Source organism: Pteronotus mesoamericanus, unplaced genomic scaffold (assembly GCF_021234165.1).
Source record: "Pteronotus mesoamericanus isolate MK-2021 breed Mesoamerican mustached bat unplaced genomic scaffold, CSHL_Meso_final scaffold_31, whole genome shotgun sequence".
Taxonomy (NCBI): Eukaryota; Metazoa; Chordata; class Mammalia; order Chiroptera; family Mormoopidae; genus Pteronotus; species Pteronotus mesoamericanus.
This window is the reverse complement of record NW_026555312.1, coordinates 29,497,879-29,516,487: the sequence shown is the minus strand read 5'-3', so window position 1 is coordinate 29,516,487 and position 18,609 is coordinate 29,497,879.

Below are 18,609 nucleotides of genomic sequence, written 5' to 3'. Positions count from 1 at the left end.
TTTTGTAGAGAGGATTTATTCCTTTATGGAAATAAAAGCTGTAATGCTAAGGGCCCAGAAGAATATTAAAACTCTACATGTATAACATAAAGAAACTAGGATTTTATAGTCTATCCATCTTTCTTCCAAGTACCAGAGCAAGAAAAAGAACTAGAAATTCCCTTAGAGCCCATTACCTCCTAAAGAGGAGGAGGGCGATAACAGGGAATGAAGGGGAAGGGTCATCAAAGAAAAATTATAATGGACCCATAAACAAAACCAGAGGGCGGTAGGATTGAGGGTGAAGGGGGAAGTGATTGCAGGAAAATAGAGATAACTGTACTTGGGTAACAATAAAACATATTTAAAACATAAAATAAAATAATAAATTCATCAAGGAAAACTGTTTTCAAAACATACTGAGAAAAGTGGCATTGTTTTTATAGTATATTTTATTGATTATGCAGTTACAATTGTCCCAATTTTTTTCCCTTTGCCCTCCTCTACCTGGTACTCCCTTCCCTCCAGCAATCACCCCCCCCCCTACAATTCATGTCTATAGGTCATGCCTGTAAGTTCTTTAGCTTCTCCCTCTCCTATACTATACTTAACATCCCCCTATCTATTTTGTTCCTTCCAATTATGCTTCTTGACCCCTACACCATTTCCCCCTTTCTTCCTCTTCTCTTTTCCAGTTGATAATCCTCCAAATGATCCCTATACCTATGATTCTACTCCTGTTCTAGTTGTTTGCTTAGTTCATTTTTGTTTGTTTTTTTAATTCAGTTCCAATAGTTGTTTGTTTTCATTTTAATGTTCATAATTTTGATTTTCTTTTTCTTAAACAAGTCCTTTTAACATTTCATATAATAAGGGATTGGTGATGGTGAATTCCTTTAGTTTTTACCTTGTCTGGGAAGCACTTTATCTGCTCTTTCATTCTAAATGATCGTTTTGCTGGATACAGTAATCTTGGTTGTAGGTCCTTGCTTTTCATAACTTTGAATACTTCTTGCCATTCCCTGCTTGCCTGCAAAGTTTCTTTTGAGAAATAACCTGACAATCTTACAGGAACTCCTTTGTAGGTAACTTTCTGCTTTTTCTCTTGCTGCTTGTAAGATTCCCTCTTTATTTCTAACCCTTGGCTCTTTGATTATGATGTGTCTCGATGTGGGCCTCTTTGCGTCCATCATAACTGGGACTCTCTGTGCTTCCTGGACTTGCATGTCTATTTCCTTTGCCAAATTAGGGAAGTTTTCTTCCATTATTTTTTTCAAATAGATTTCCAATTTTTTGCTCTTTCTCTTTTCCTTCTGGCACCCCAATGACACAAATGTTGCACCTCTTGAAATTGTCCCAGAGGCTGTTTATAGTACCTCATTTTTTTAATGTTTTTTTTTCTTGTTCTTATTGGTTGTTTTTTGCTTTATGTTCCAAATCATTGATTTAATTCTCAGCTTCATCCGCTCTACTGTTGTTTCTCTGTATATTATTCTTTCTTTTTTCTTTTTTGCAGCCACCTCCCTGTATATTATTCTTTATTTCAATTAGTGAATCCAACATTTCTGACTGGATTTTTTTTATGCTGTTGAGGTCCTTATTTGAGAATCCTTATAATCAATGTTTTGAATTCTGCATCTGATAGATTGCTTACCTACATTTTGTTTAGCTCTTTTTCTGAAGTTTTGATCTATTCTTTGATTTGGGCCATTTTTCTTTGTCTCCTTGTTTTGGCAGCCTCCCTATGTTTGTTTCTATCTATCAGGGTAGAGCTAATTTGACTCCGTGTCTTGGTAATATTCCCTAGAATAGTAGATGTTCTGTAGGGTCCAGTGGCACAGCCTCTCATATTACCCAAGCTGAGTACTCAAGATGTGCCCTTGGTGTGTACTGAGTACACCTTCCTCTTATATTTGAGGCTTCATTGCTTTTGGCAGATCAATGGGAGGGATTTACGCAGGCCAGTCAGCTGTAAGAATTATCTCTGACCTCTTACCACCAACCTCTGCCCTCCATGGAGGATCAGCTATGAAGGGGCAGGGTGGTGGTGCTCTGACATGGTCTGTAGCTATGCACTGGGTACACAAGTCCTGGGGTTTCCTGGATTGTGCAGGCCAAGGTCAACCCTCACCTGTGCATTCCCTGGGGCTGCCCTTCCTGAGCTATAAAACAATCTGAGGTGGCTGCTACTTGTGCTGGGCCCAGGTGAAGCCAAGCTGCAAAACTAATCTGGCTACTGCTAATACCTGATCTGGAGCTCACTAAGGCCAGCTGCTACTTGTTTGAAAGGATTTAGGAAGGTGAGGAGCATGATCCAAAATCAGTTATTCATATGGAAAAATATCATGGGTGGGCCCATAAGTCGGGTGGGATAGAGTCTCTGGGGATCTCCAAGGTGGGGGAAACAGTGTTAGCCAGGGTAATGGAGTCAAATATGGCACCAGCCTGCTGGTTCCATTGTTCTGTAGGGGGAGGGCTCAGAAAAAGGCCAATGGCCTCTGCTTGCCCCAACAGTGGCATTGTTTTACATTGTTGTATATCTCTTTCATGTAGGGACTCTCATGTCAGCTCTGCATTCAGTTATCTGCAATATGTTGTTTTGGCTCAAGTTCAGAAAATCACAACTCATACATATGTAAATACTTAATTGGGAATAAAAGAAAGCTTTTTAAATGCCTATTCAGATAACTGTATATTTTTGATTCTACATCAAAACTTGAGAAGTAGTAGTTTCTTAAAGATGAGTTTTAATGTGGAATCTAAAACTATATCAAAGAACTTTTCATGTTGTTACCTTAAAAGCCATTGCTCTCTCATGCATTATTTTGAAACATCATACATTGGTCATTTGAAAAATAGGGCTTCATGGTTCTATACTGATAGGTCTTCCAATGTTGAAATTTTCAGTATATAATATTAAAAATTAGTGATACCAATAGACAGCCTGTCCAGACTGCTGGGGGTGGGCTGAGGGCTGGGAACAGGAGGGGCTGCCAGAGGAGATGGAGTTAGGCTACAGGAACTGGACCTGGGAGCCACTTGTGTACTGACTACACTCCTTAGGGATGGAGGTTGGTGTTTCAGGGATAGAGGTCAGTAGTTCGGGCATGGAGGTTAGAGGTTTGAATACTGAGGGCATGGTGTGCCACAAAGAATGCCTTTGTGAACCACCTGGGGCCATGGTGAAGACATTGAGTTTTTCAGTGCCAGGTTGCACTTTCACTCGACTGGGAGGGTGTATTACCCAAGTAATTGAGCTCCTGACTTGTGGATGCTCCATCTCAGGCACAGAGGTCCTGTTCCTAGCCACAGATGCCCTGTTGCTCCCGCTAAGGCCACATTCTGGGCACTACCTGTAGGTTGTGCAGAGTTTCCCATTTTCCTTTGGTTCAATCACTCTCTACTGGTGGGCTATGAGCAACTTGCTGCATGTAGGGAATAGGGTATGGGAGGTGTGGAGCTCTGACAGAGTGCCAGGGGAATCTCCCTGTTCTCAGCCATGATGGTGGCAGAGGGAGGTTCTTACACTGAGCATATGCAATGCTAGCAGGATAATTGGAAAAAGGAAAAAAAAAAAAAAAAAAACCTCTACCCCCTTCCAGTACCATATTGGAGGTGAGACTAGGGGAAGGTAGGCACATGCACAATATAAGTTAAAATGGTGGCTGGGGGAGGTGTCAGATCAAAGAGGCCTGTCAGTCTAGCCTGGGAAAGGCAGGAATTAGGAGGTGGTCCCACCCAAAGTGCAAGCAAGTTCTAGAGGTTGATTGGTCATTCTGAGAAATCACCTGGTCTATCCCACACCCAAAACAAATATAGTCCCAGGACAATGAAGAAACACACTTTTGCTTGTTACTCAGACAATGCACTCAAATAGTGCACTGGCCTGTCCACTCCTTGGGCCACATCACCTTAATAGTTGTGTGGCCCGTGGCCTGCAGGAGAGACTCTCTCTCTTTCTCTCACTGACTTGGTGGAGAATTTGCTGGTGCATTTGCACACTCCCTTGCACAGGAGTACATGACCTTGTGGCCTTAGCAGCCACATGGCCACGGCCATGCTGGCTCCATACACAACCTCCAGGAGGGAACCTGAAGCTGGACAGCATCTGGAAACAAGCCTTAGTTACCTGGATGACTGTTTGGTAGCCACCTACAAACTCCAAGGGATGGTACTTTAAAATTAAAAAGAAACCCTGGGAACTGTCTTTTGTTTTGGTCTTGATGAGGACAGCTGGATTTTGTCTGGGTTTTGTAGAGGAGATGAGCTTTAAGACAGTGAGTCCCCCATTCTCTCTATAATTCTGCATTCAAATAAAAACTTTCCTTTCTCATTAGCCTCTACCTCTCAAGTTTGCCTTTTGTGGCAGCAGGCAGCCAAACCTCATATATTTTTTTGTTAACATTAATATTAACTCTGATTTTATTAGAAAAATCTTTAAGTATCTGGAAACTGTAAAGCTTGTAGTGATGGATAAAAGTTTTGCAAAATTCTAGTTTTCACTTCAAAACTCAAAGTTTATCATTGGCAACAAATACAATTATTTCTCTTCCATAAAGAAATAGACTCACTTTCTTCATTTTGAAGAAAATATCTGTCATGCACTCAAGTCCAAATAACATTAACTTTTCCTGTCATTTGTTCTTGCATGTAAAAATGTGGTACCATGAAAAAGCACTGGTCTAGTTCATAAATCAGTCTCCATGCAGCTTTCCTGGAGATGATCATGCACTAGTTATGCTGCGTAAATGCTTGATGTGGATGACCCATCTATCACCCAAAATGGGAAAAGGATCTGTTCTCCAGGACCAAGACGAAATGCAATCAATGATTTTTATTATTGATATTTTATCAAGGATATTCTTAAATGAAGCTAGTTTTTGGTTTTGCTCATTTGCATATAAGACTATGTGGAGAATCACAATGACCGGAGGCCAGTGCTTTGCCCATCACTGCTTTGGTACCATCAGTGTGACAGCGAAAAAGACTCAATGTCTCTGACCCCCAGCGGGCTGAAGACTACTTTCAGAACCACTTCAGAGGAACCACATTTGGTTATGGTAAGGAAACAGACACAAGAGCACAATCTTACCCCCTTGCCCACTACAACCTATGCTAAACTGTAAGTCAGGAGGTCTAAATCATGATTGCTGATTAAATTTGAATAGATCGCTTATTTAGGACTCAAATGAATAAAACTGGAACAAATTAATTCTGTAGGTCATGAACCACCATGTTAAAACTGCAATGATTCACTGATGTTAAAGTCCAAGTACAGCAATGAGCAGATGATTTATTCTGCCCTGCTCTGGTACTTTTAGATGCCAGGAACCTCTCAAAGTCTAAGAAAGGTGAGAGTCTGGACTGTGCTCTACCTCTTTCTGGATATCCTGTGACACAGATCCAGAACTCAGGCAATCTCAGGGGTCTATCCAATATTTCACAGCCTCTTTTTTTCTCATTTATCAGTGGGGAAAATAATAATACCTGATTCTTAGGAATATTATAATAATTAGATGGAATAATGCACAGAGAATGCTTAGCACTTTTCCTGGCACTTAATGAGTACCCTCTCCTGGTTAGTTATTTTAGGCACTTATGAAAGCAAAGTTAACTACCTTCTCACATTTTTAAATGTCATACAGAAGAGAATTTCAAATTTTTCTGCCTTCAGACAATAACTAACAGGAGGAAATTTCCACCTGGAAAAATGTGTGCTGACGCCAAGAACTGCATAATAGTGTTTAATCATGCTTAATATAAACTACCAGACTGTGACTTATGTAAACTCTGCTAATTTATTAAGGAGGGAGTGGCAGATAAAGGATAAAGGTTGATTTGTTCATGTCTGGGACAAGGAAAAAGTCATAATTTTCAAGTCTAACCATATCAAACTATGATGGTTAAATGTGCAAACCTAATGACAATCTCAAGTAGTGAGTAGGAAGAAGGGTTTGGGTGAGCAAGAAAGCACTGGGTTACTTCCTCATAGAGTTTATCTGTGGTTGTCCTTGAGCTGAATTTTTTTCCTGCACACAATCCCACTTCAGATAATTGCCACCAGCCCACTGTTGGCAGCAGCACTATTTCTTCTGCAGAGTCTGAGCAGGGTGACTCCACAAAGTCTTCCAACTAAGCATGTTTTAACCCATGTGTATTTGGGTAGGTTCTTAATAGAAACAAAGACTTCCAGAAATGGTGTTTATAATAAGTGAATAGAAGTACATGTTTGTCTGTAACAGGAGGAAAAGCAGAGGGTGGACACCTAGTCTTGGGTAATAAAATATGTGAGAGATTATCAGTTAGAAAAAGCACTGAGCTTCAATTAACAGAAAACCCAACTATAGTGGCTTTATAAGAAGTGTTCATTTTTTGACATAATAAAAAGTTTCAGTGTAAGCCATTGCTCTGTAAGGTCAGCAGCCAGTAGTGCCATGGCTTACACCTCTGTACTTCTTTTACTCTTTTCCTCAAGGTTGCAAAATAGTTGTTGCAGCTTGAACTATTACATTCCCATTTAATACAGGAAGAAGAAGAAAAGAACACACTAGCCGTAACTTTCCCTTTTTATTAGGAAGAAAGAAGCATTCCCAAACCTCCACAAGAGATTTATGGTTATGTCTAATTGGCTTGAACTGCAGCATCTGTCACTGGGACAAATGTGTCATCCCTAGTGATAAGGAAGGCTTAAAAAGTAAGCATCTACTTTTATTCCCTCATCCCCCCAAAATTATTAAAGTTTAGTTGCAAGAAAGTGGAAATCAGTACAGTTTATCTTGGTGATGAAGTTAACTTGAACAATGTATAGTTGTAATGTTGCTGTTTTTCCAAGCAATGATGATGATAAACCCTTATTCTCCAAACACCAGGATTACCATTTTCTTCCCCTTGAGGACCTCTGTTACCAGAGGCCCTTGATTATTAGCAAGGAATAAACAAGAACAAACAAAAAGTGTAACTGGCATCAGTCACTTTGTCTGCTAGCTGAAAATGCTTAGCATTTAGGGCAGAAGAAATTGAAATAAATGAATGGTTATACAGTTGGGAGATATATTCATTCAACTGTGATTATTCTTCTTGGTTGGTTAAGAAAAACAACTTAAAGAAAACTGAGCCTCTGGAACTCACCAGAAGATGAAAGAAAATCTCTTATGAAATAAAATTTAGGCCTGTTACACCATTTATTTTTCTGGGCCTTCCTCCTATTTTGAGGTTAAGTGTGTTCAGATAAATGCAATATATTTTGCTATGTCAAGCCAGAATTTATGAAATTAAATTTTTGGCAAAACAGGTAGAGGAATATCTCATTTGTTGAGAGTTCACGAATACTAAATGTTTCAATAGTGTCTGACACAAAAAGACACATACTCATCCAGCTTTCTTAGAGGTTTCATTAAGGTTTTACCCACAGATAAAAACATTGTATGCTCTTAATATGCACAACACTTAATAAAGTTCAAGCTTATTTTCCAAAATGAAAGATGAAGAACATGTTCAGAAAGTATTAGAGTAAATGGTGCAACCTCTTCAACTATAAATGTGCATATATTGTAAATGTGCATTTTGGGATTAAGAAAAAGATTCTTAATCTTTGTGGGAACTGGTTCCTAGAGGGGGAGGGAAAGAACAAAGTAAAACACAAAAGAAAATCCCACAAGTAGATATCCAACCTATAGGAATGAGAGAGGAGATGAACCGTTGTATAAAGAAAGAAGCAGGAGGAATAGATGAAACAATGACTCAAGGAAAAGATGAGGGAGGATGATGTCATAAAATCAGCAAGCTGAACAAAAAGGTAAGATTAGTGAGAATGATTAAAGGGGGAAAATGAAAATAGAATCACAGAATATCAAAGTTGGAAAATCCTGGATGTCATCTAGTATGAACCTCTCATTTACAAGTGATGAAACTGAGATCAGAAAGTTTGAGACTGTTCTTTTTTTTAATTAATTAATTAATTAATTTATTTTTAAAATACATTTGTCTCTGCCTCCCTTCCACCACTTTCCCTTGCCCCCACCCTCCATCCCTCCCTCAGCTCTTCCCCTTTAGTTTTGTCCATGAGTCCTTGCTATATGTTCCTTGACTTTTCCCTTCCCTTGCCTTTCCCTGCACCCCCTCTCTCCTTCCCTCTGTCTCTGTTGATTTTTTTTCCTTTCAGTGTTGCTGGTCATATTTTCCTTGCATCTTTGTATTGTTGGTTAGGTTCCGCTTAGGTGAGACCATATGGTATTTGTCTTTTGCCCCCTGGCTTATTTCACTTAGCATATTGCTCTCCAGTTCCATCCATGCTGTCGCAAAGTTTAGTAGTTCTTTTTTTCTTTCTGCTGCGTAGTATTCCATTGTATATATGTACCATAATTTTTTGATCCAATCATCTACTGATGGGCATTTAGGTTCCTTCCAACATTTGGCTATTGTAAATTGTGCTGCTATGAACATTGGGGTGCATAGGTTCTTCTGTATTGGCATTTTGGGATTTGTAAGGTATAGTCCCAGCAGGGGAATCACTGGATCAAAAGGCAGTTCCATTTTCAGCTTTTTGAGGAAATTCCACACTGCTTTCCACAGTGGCTGCACCAGTCTGCATTCCCACCTACAGTGTACTAGGCTTCCCTTTTCTCCACAGCCTCGCCAGCACCTGTTGTTTGTTGATCTGTTTATGATGGCCATTCTGACCTGTGTGAGGTGGTACCTCATGGTGGTTTTGATCTGCATTTCTCTGATGGCCAGTGATGCTGAGCATCCTTTCAAATGCCTCTGGGCCCTCTGTATCTCCTCCTTGGAAAAGCGTCTGCCCAGGTCCTTTGCCCATTTTTTGATTGGATCGTTTGTCTTCTTGCAATGGAGTCGAGTGAGTTCTTTATATATCTTGGAGATCAAACCTCTATCTGATGTATCATTAGCGAATATATATTCCCATAGGGTTGGCTCCCTTCACATTTTGCTGATGTTTTCTTTAGCCATGAAGAAGCTTCTTATTTTGATGAGGTCCCACTTGTTTATTTTTTCCTTTATGTCCCTTGCTTTAGGAGACATATCAGTGAAAAAATTGCTGCGTGGGATATCTGAGAATTTCCTGCCAATGTTCTCCTCTAGGACTTTGATGGTGTTGCGACTTATATTGAAGTCTTTTATCCATCTTGAGTTTATTTTTGTGTATGGTGTCAGCTGATGATCCAATTTCAATTTTTTACATGTAGCCGACCAGCTCTCCCAACACCATTTCTTGAAGAGGCTGTTATTGCTCCATTTTATGCTTCTGCCCCCTTGTGAAATATTAGATGCCCATATAGACCAGGGCTTATTTCTGGACTTTCTATTCTGTTCCAGTGGTCTATGGGTCTGTTCTTGTGCCAGTAGCAGATTGTTTTGAGTATAGTGGCTTTGTAGTAGAGTTTGATGTCCAGTATTGTGATCCCTCCTACTTTGTGTTTCTTTCTCAAAATTGCTGCGGCTATTCAGGGATGTTTATGGTTCCATATAAATTTTTGAAATGTCTGCTCTATGTCTGTGAAACACATCGTTAGTATTTTAATAGGGATTGCATTGAATCTATAAATTGCTTTGGGTAGTATGGACATTTTGATGATATTAATTCTTCCAATCCATGAGCACAGTATATACTTCCATTTATTTGTGTCTTCCTTAATTTCTATTTTCAATGTTGGATAGTTTTCTGCATACAGGTCTTTTATGTCTTTGGTTAAATTTATGTCTAGGTACTTTATTTTTCTCCTTGCTATATCAAGTGGTATATTTTCTCTGATTTCTTCTTCTTCTATTGCATTGCTGGTGTACAAAAATGCCTTTGATTTCTAAATGTTCACTATGTATCCTGCCGTTTTACCAAATTCACTTATTAGGTTGAGGAATTTTTTGGTAGAGTCCACAGGGTTCTCTACGTACACTATCATGTCATCTGCAAACAATGATAGCTTTACTTCCTCCTTTCCTATTTGGATGCCATTTATCTCTTTTTCTTGTCTGACCACTGTGGCTAGGACTTCCAATACGATGTTGAAAAGAAGCGGTGAGAGCGGACATCCTTGTCGTGTTCCCAATCTTAGTGGGAAAGCTTTCAGTTTTTGCCCATTGAGTATGATATTGGCTGTAGGTTTTTCATATATGGTCTTTATTACGTTGAGGAATGCCCCCTTTAGTCCCATTTTGCTGAATGTTTTGATCATAAATGGGTGCTGTACCTTATCGAATGCTTTTTCAGCATCTATCGAGATGATCATGTGGTTTTTGTCTTTTCTTTTATTGATGTGATGTATCACGTTTACTGATTTGCGTATATTGAACCATCCCTGCATCCCTGGGATGAATCCCACTTGATCGTGGTGGATAATCTTTTTAATGTGTTGCTGGATGCGGTTTGCCAATATTTTGTTGAGGATTTTAGCATCTATGTTCATCAGCGAAATTGGCCTGTAGTTTTCTTTCTTCATAGGGTCTTTATCTGGTTTTGGGATCAGGGTGATGCTGGCTTCATAGAAGGAGTCTGGCAGTCTTCCCTCCTCTTGGATTTTTTGGAATAGTCTGAGAAGGACAGGGGTTAGCTCTCCCTTAAATATTTTATAAAATTCTCCTGTGAAACCATCCGGCCCTGGGCTTTGTGTGCCAGGAGTTTCTTGATCACTGCTTGAATTTCCCCAGCTGTTATGGGTCTGTTCAAGCTTTCTGTTTCTTCCTCCTTCAGTGTTGGAAGATTATACTTTTCTAAAAATTTGTCCATTTCATCAAGATTTTCAAATTTCTTGGCATATAATTGTTCATAATAGTTTCTGATGATCATTTGTATTTCTGTGGTATCAGTTGTTATTTCTCCTCTTCATTTCTGATATTATTAATTTGGGTCCTCTCCCTTTTTTTCTTGATGAATCTGATTAAAGGCTTGTCCATTTTATTTATCTTTTCAAAAAACCAGCTTCTGGATCGGCTGATCCTCTGAATTGTTCTTTTGTTCTCTATGTCATTCAGTTCTGTTCTAATCTTGACTATTTCCTTCCTTCTACTTGCTCTGGGATTTATTTCTTGCTGTTTCTCCAGTTCTTGAAGTGGTAGTGTTAGGTCTTTTATTTGAAATGTTTCTATCTTTTTAGGTAAGCCTGTATTGCTATGAACTTCCTTCTCAAGACCACCTTTGCTGTGTCCCATAGGTTTTGGACTGTTGTCTGTTCATTTTCATTTGTTTCCAGAAATTTTTTTGATATCTTCTGTTATCTCATTATTGACCCATTCATTGTTTAAAAGTCTACTGTTTAGTCTCCATGGGTTTCCAAGTTTTTGAAGTTTCTCTTTGAGGTTGATTTTCAGTTTCAAGCCCTTGTGGTCCAAGAAAAAGTTTGGTATTATTTCAATTTTCCTGAATTTGCTGAGGCTTGCTTTGTGTCCTATCATGTGGTCTATCTTTGAAAAACTGCCATGAGCATTTGAAAAGAATGTGTATTTTTCTTCTTTGGGATGTAAGGTTCTATATATGTCAGTAAAGTCTCTTTGATTCAGTGTGTCATTCAGCACCACAATATCTTTATTAATGTTTTGTTTGGAAGATCTGTCCATTTTTGACAGTGGGGTGTTGAAATCCCCTACTATCAGTGTGTTGCTGTCTATATCATTTTTGAGGTCATCCAACAGTTTCCTTATATACTTGGGGGCTCCTATATTGGGAGCATAGAAGTTTACAAAGTTGATGTCTTCTTGATAGATTCTTCCTTTAATTATTATAAAGTGCCCCTCTGCGTCTCTCTTTATGGCCTTTGTTTTGAAATCTACATCATGTTAAGCGAAATAAGGCAGGGGGCGAAAGACAAATACCGTATGATCTCACCTATAGCGGAACCTAACCAACAATGCAAAGATGCAAGAAAAATATGACCAGCAACACTGAAAGGAAAAGAAATCAACAAAGACAAGAGGGAAGGGGAGGGCAAGGAAAGGGAAGGGAAGGGGAAAGTCAAGGAACATATAGCAAGGACTCATGGACAAAACCAAAGGGGAAGAGCTGAGGGAGGGAAGGTGGGAGGGGGCAAGGGAAAGAGGTGGGGGGGAGGCAGAGACAAATGTATTTAAAAAGTAAATAAATTTAAAAAAAAAAGAAATCTACTTTGTCTGATACAAGTATGGCAACCCCGACCTTTTTCTCATGCCCATTTGCTTGGAATATTTTTTTCCATCACTTTACTTTCAATCTGTGTAGGTCTCTTGCTCTGAGGTGGGTCTCTTGTAGGCAGCATATGTGTGGGTCATGTTTTCTTATCCATTCAGCTACCCTCTGTCTTTTGATTGGGGCATTTAGTCCATTCACATTGAGAGATATTACTGATAAAAACTTACTCATCTTTTCTCTTTGTACCTGTGTTCCTCTCTCTCTCATTCTTTTCCTTCATCTGCTTAAACCAGTCCCCTTAGCATATCTTGGAGTGCTTGTTTGGTAGAGATGTATTCTTTTAGTCTTCTCTTAGAGACTGTTCTAATGTTAAATAGGACAAGGGTCTCAAGGTCTGGGCAGTTCTAAATGTTATTTCTTGTTGTGTTAAAATGTAGCATAGACTTCCAGTCAAGATGGCAGCAGAGGTAAAACAGCTCACCTCCTTCCATAACCACATCAAAATTACAACAAAATATAAAACAACCATCATTCAGAACCACCAGAAACTGAGTTGAATGGAAGTCTGACAACTATGGAATTAAGGAAACCACATCCACCATACTAATAGGAGGGGCAGAGGTATGGAATGGGCTAACCCCGCATCAGCACACAGTGGATTAAAATTTGAGAGGGATATATCAAGAGTGAGGAGTCTCAGTCCTACACCAGGACACCCAGCTCAGGGTTCCAGTACCAGAAAGATAAGTCCCCATAATTCTGGGTTCCAAAAACCATCAAGGATTGAGTTTGTAGAAGACTTCTGAAGTCCCAAGCAATTCCTCTTAAAGAACCCACACGTGGACTTACTCAGACTCACTCCCTCTGAGTTCCAGCACCAAGGTAGCAGCTTGAAAACACCAGTGTCATACATGGAGAAACTTAAGTGTCTGGCATCAAGGTAGGAACTAGGGGTACAGCTTTCTCCCAGACACAGTCCACTGTCCTTTTCTGAGCCCTTCTCCCCCAGAGCCACAGGGGCAGTAGGTGGGTGCCATATCTGAGACACCATCAACCTAGCTAACATTGTTTGTCACTCCTTGTATACCCCCTTAGACTCTGTCCCACCCAACTGACAGGCCCATCCAAACTGTTAACCATGGCTTTTCCATATAAATGGGTGGTATTGACTCATGCTTCACAACTACCTAAATCCTATCAAACAAGCAACAGCTGGCCTCAGTAAACCCTCAACCCCTGTGCCTCCTGCCAAGTGGCCCCAGGCCTGGGACTAGGAGCAGCCAGCCTAGATTCATAGCTTGGCTTTGCTTGGGAATCTCCAAGCCCAGCACAAGTAGCAACCATCTCAGATGGCTTTTATACCTGAGGCAGGGTGACCCTAGGCAGAACACAGGTGGGGGCTGACCTTGACCTACACTACCTGGGAAACCCCTGAGCCTGCACATGCAGTGGACAGCTATAGTCCATGTTGGTACACCCCCACTCAGACCCTGCACAGCTGATCCTCCACGGAGGGCAGGGGTGGGTGGTAAGTGGTCATAGCATTCCTTGAAGTTGGCTAGCCTGGGTATATCCCTCCCATTGATCTGCCAACAGCAACAAAAGCTCAACTACAAGAGGAAAGTGCACTCAATCCACATGAAGGGCACACCTCGAGTATCCATCTTGGGTAATAGAGGAGGCTGTGCCCCTGAACCCTACAGGACACCTACTACATTATGCCATGCTACCAAGACACAGATTCATAGCAGCTCTATCTAATACATAGAAAAAAACACAGGGAGGCTGCCAAACGAGGATAAAAGGAAACATGGCCCAAATGAAAGAACAGATCATAGCTCCAAAAAAGAACTAAACAAAATGGAAATAAGCAATCATTCAAATGCAGAGTTCAAAACACTGATTATAAGGGTGCACAAAGAACTTAGTGAGGACTTCAAAAGCATAAAAACAAAATAGTCAGAAACAAAGGATACACTAATTGATATAGAAAAGTACAATTTACAGGGAAACAACAGAAGAGTGGATGAAGCTGAGAATCAAATCAATGATTTGGAACATAATAAAATAAAAGACAACCAATCACAACAACAACAAAAATAATTAAAAAAAAATGAGGATCATGGAAGGATCCTCTGGGACAACTTCAAGTGTTCCAACATTCAGATCATAGGAGTGCCTGAAGAAGAAAAAAAGCAAGAAATTGGAAATCTATTTGAAAAAAAAATAATGAAAAAAAACTCCCTTAATTTGGCAAAGGAGACAGACATGCAAGTCCAGGAAGCACAGAGAGTCCCAATTATGATGGATGCAAAGAGGTACACACCAAGATACATCATAATTAAAATGCCAAGGATTAAAGATAAAGAGAATCTTAAAATGCAGCAAAAGAAAAACAGTTACCTACAGCAGAGTTGCCATAAGACTGTCAGCTGATTTCTCAAAAGAAAGTTTGCAGGCTAGAAGGGATTGGCAAGAAATATTCAAAGTCATTAAAAGCAGTGACTTACAGCTAAGATTGTTCTACCCAGCAAAGGTATCATTTAAAATCAAAGGGCAGATTAAGAGCTTCCCAGACAAGAAAAAACTAAGGAAGTTCATCATTACCAAACTATTATTATATGAAATGTTAAAGGGACTTATTTAATAAAAAGAAGATCAATACAATGAACAATAAAATGGCAATAAATACATATCTATCAACAATTGAATCTAAAAAACAAAGTAAGCAAACAAGAAGAACAGAGACAGAATCATGGATACGGAGAGCATTTCGATGGTTGCCAGAGAGTAGTGGGATAGGGAATGGGTGAAGAGGTAAGGAGATTAAGTAAAAACAAGTAGTTACAGAATAGCCATCGGGATATAAATTACAGAATAGGGAATGGAGTAGCCATAGAATTTATACGTGTGACCCATGGACATGAACAATGGTGTGGAGATTGCCTGAGGGAGAGGAAGGTGCGGAGTAGAGGGGACTATGGGGCAAAAATTGGGACAACTGTAATAACACAATCAATAAAATATAATTGAAAAAAATAAATAAAATGTAGCACAGTATTTTAGATGCAGCTGTAAATGGGATGGTCTGACAAGAACACTATCAGATGAGACAAGTCTTCTGCAAAGAAGAAATCAAGATGTAAATGACCAAATAGTGTGTATAAATAATGGTTAAACTTCTTTTGGTAAGGCAGAGCTTTGGATATGAAATTCCTGTCTCTTTTACTTGCTGCAAGTAAATAAAACTACCTTGCAACAATCATATCTTGTTTTCAAATAGAGCACCCCAGATGGTGAACCCCTTGGGTTTGGTTACACTACAATCATAGAGTTAAAACAATGGCAGAGCCAAGAACAAAATACAAGCTTTGAGAAGTTCTTCATCCTTTGAAGAATGAATGAGTCAACACAGGAAAAGAGGTCAAGGGGGAGCCAAGGAGAGAGGGGTAAACTGGATTTCCTATAACTAGAAATAGCAATGATTGGGAGCAGGAAAATCATACAGGTTGGTTATAGAAGGACGAGGCCACTTGCTATAACTCACGAATTTGAAACCAGAAACACTAAAAGAAAAAGAAACTGAAAGAGTCAAGAGGAAAGGACGGAGGGGTGGGTGGGGAAAAGGAACGGAAGGGTCATGTCAAGGAACCTATAGCAAAGACTAATGTACAAAGCCAAAGTGGGGAAAGATTTAGGGAGGGAGAAGAGGGAGAGGGGTAGGGGAAACTGGTGCTGGGAAAGCAGAGGAAAATGTATTTGAATAAAAAAATAAATTAAAAGAATAAAAAATTAAGAGCTACCTTAAAATTTAAAAAAATAATTAATTTGCATTTTTAAAATTTATTTTTTTTTCCAAATACATTCTTTGCCTTCCCCCAACCAATTTCCCTTGCTCCCACCCCACTCCCTTCCTCAACCCTTCTCCTTTGGTTTTGACCATGAGTCCTTGCTATATGTTCCTTGACTTGCCCTTTCCTTTCCTTGTCCACCTGCCCCTCCCCCCTCCTTCCCTCTTGTCTCTGTTGGTTTCCTTTCCTTTCAGTGCTGCTGGTCTTTTTTTCCTTGCATCTTTGTATTGTTGGTTAGGTTCCACTTATAGGTGAGATCATATGGTATTTGTCTGAGAAAAAGTTTGGTATTATTTCAATTTTCCTGAACTTGTTGAGGCTTGCTTTGTGTCCTATCATGTGGTCTACCTTTGAAAAACCTCCATGCACTTTTGAAAAGAATGTGTATTTTTCTTCTTTGGGATGTAAGGTTCTATATATGTCAGTAAAGTCTCTTTGATTCAGTGTGTCATTCAGCGCCACAATATCTTTATTAATGTTTTGTTTGGAAGATCTGTCCATTTTTGACACTGGGGTATTGAAATCCCCTACTATCAGTGTGATACTGTCTTTATCTTTTTTAAAGTTGTCCAAGATTTTCCTTATATATTTGGGTGCTCATATATTGGGGGCATATATGTTTATAATGTTTATGTTTCCTTGATGGATTTTTCCTCTGAGTATTATAAAGTGTCCGTCTGGGTCTCTTTTTATGGCCTTTGCTTTGAAATCTATTTTGTCTGATATAAGTATTGCAACCCCTGCTTTCTTCTCTTGCCCACTTGCTTGGAATATTTTTTCCATCCATTTACTTATTTTTTTTTCAAGTATTTCTTTCTTTCTTTCTTTATTTTTTAAATACATTTGTCTCTGCCTCCCCCCCACCACCACTTTCCCTTGCCCCCTCCCTCCATCCCTCCCTCAGCTCTTCCCCTTTGGTTTTGTCCATGAGTCCTTGCTATATGTTCCTTGACTTTCCCCTTCCCTTCCTTTTCCCTGCCCCCCCTTCTTCCCTCTTGTCTCTGTTGATTTCTTTTCCTTTCAGTGTTGCTGGTCCTATTTTCCTTGCATCTTTGTATTGCTGGTTAGGTTTCGCTTATAGGTGAGATCATATGGTATTTGTCTTTCTGCATCGAGCAATACATTAAAAAGATTATCCACCACGATCAAGTGGGATTCATCCCAGGGATGCAGGGATGGTTCAATATACGCAAATCAGTAAACGTGATACATCACATCAATAAAAGAAAAGACAAAAACCACATGATCATCTCGATAGATGCTGAAAAAGCATTCGATAAGGTACAGCACCCATTTATGATCAAAACACTCAGCAAAATGGGAATAAAGGGGGCATTCCTCAACGTAATAAAGGCCATATATGAAAAACCTACAGCCAATATCATACTCAATGGGCAAAAACTGAAAGCTTTCCCACTAAGATTGGGAACACGACAAGGATATCCGCTCTCACCGCTTCTTTTCAACATCGTATTGGAAGTCCTAGCCACAGCGGTCAGACAAGAAAAAGAGATAAAAGGCATCCAAATAGGAAAGGAGGAAGTAAAGCTATCATTGTTTGCAGATGACATGATAGTGTACATAGAGAACCCTGTAGACTCTACCAAAAAATTCCATCCCTTTACTTTCAATCTGTGTAGGTCTCTTGCTCTGAGGTGGGTCTCTTGTAGGCAGCATATGTGTGGGTCATGTTTTCTTATCCATTCAGCTACCCTGTGTCTTTTGATTGGGGCATTCAGTCCATTTACATTGAGAGTTATTACTGATAGAAACCTATTCATTTTTTCTCTTTGTACCTTTGTTTTTCTCTTTCTCACTCTTTCCATCATCTTCTTACACCAGTCCCTTTAGTGTATCTTGTAGTGCTGGTTTGGTAGAGATGTATTCTTTTAGCCTTCTTTGTCTAGGAAACTCCTTATTTCACCTTCTATTTTAATTGAGAGCCTTGCTGGGTAGAGCAGCATTGGTTGTAGGTCCTTGCTTTTCATGACTTGGAATATTTGTTGCCATTCCCTTCTGGCTTGTAGTGTTTCTGTTGAGAAGTCAGCTCCTAGGCGCATTGGGGTCCCCTTGTATGTTACTTTCTCCTTCTCCCTTGCTGCCTTGAGGATTCTCTCTTTGTCTTTGACATTTGCCATTGTAATGATGATGTGTCTTGGAGTGGACCTCCTTGAGTCCCTCTTGAGTGGGACCCTCTGTGCCTCCTGGAGCCATGAGACCTTTTCTCTCCTCAAATTGGGGAAATTTTCCATCATTACTTTTTCAAAGAGGTTCTCTATCTCTTGCTCCTCTTCTTCTCCTTCTGGGATCTTTATTATGTGGATATTATTGCGTTTCAGGTTGTCCTGCATTTCCCTAAAGGCCTCTTCATTCTTTTTTAGTCTTTTTTCCATTTCTTGTTCTTTCTGGGAGCTTTTGTCTACCTTATCCTCTGTCTCACTGATTTGATCCTCGGCTTCATCCAGCCTGCTTTGGATTCCTTCTACTGTGTTCTTCAATTCAGAAATAGTATTCTTCATATCCTCTGTGTCTTCTTGATAGTTTCTATGTCCTTTTCAAGGTTTATATAGCTTGCTGTAAGATCCTGATTGTTTCTCTGCAGTTTCTCATAGTTATCTGTGAGCTGGCTAAGCTCATTGAGCTTCCTTAGAACCATTGTTTTGA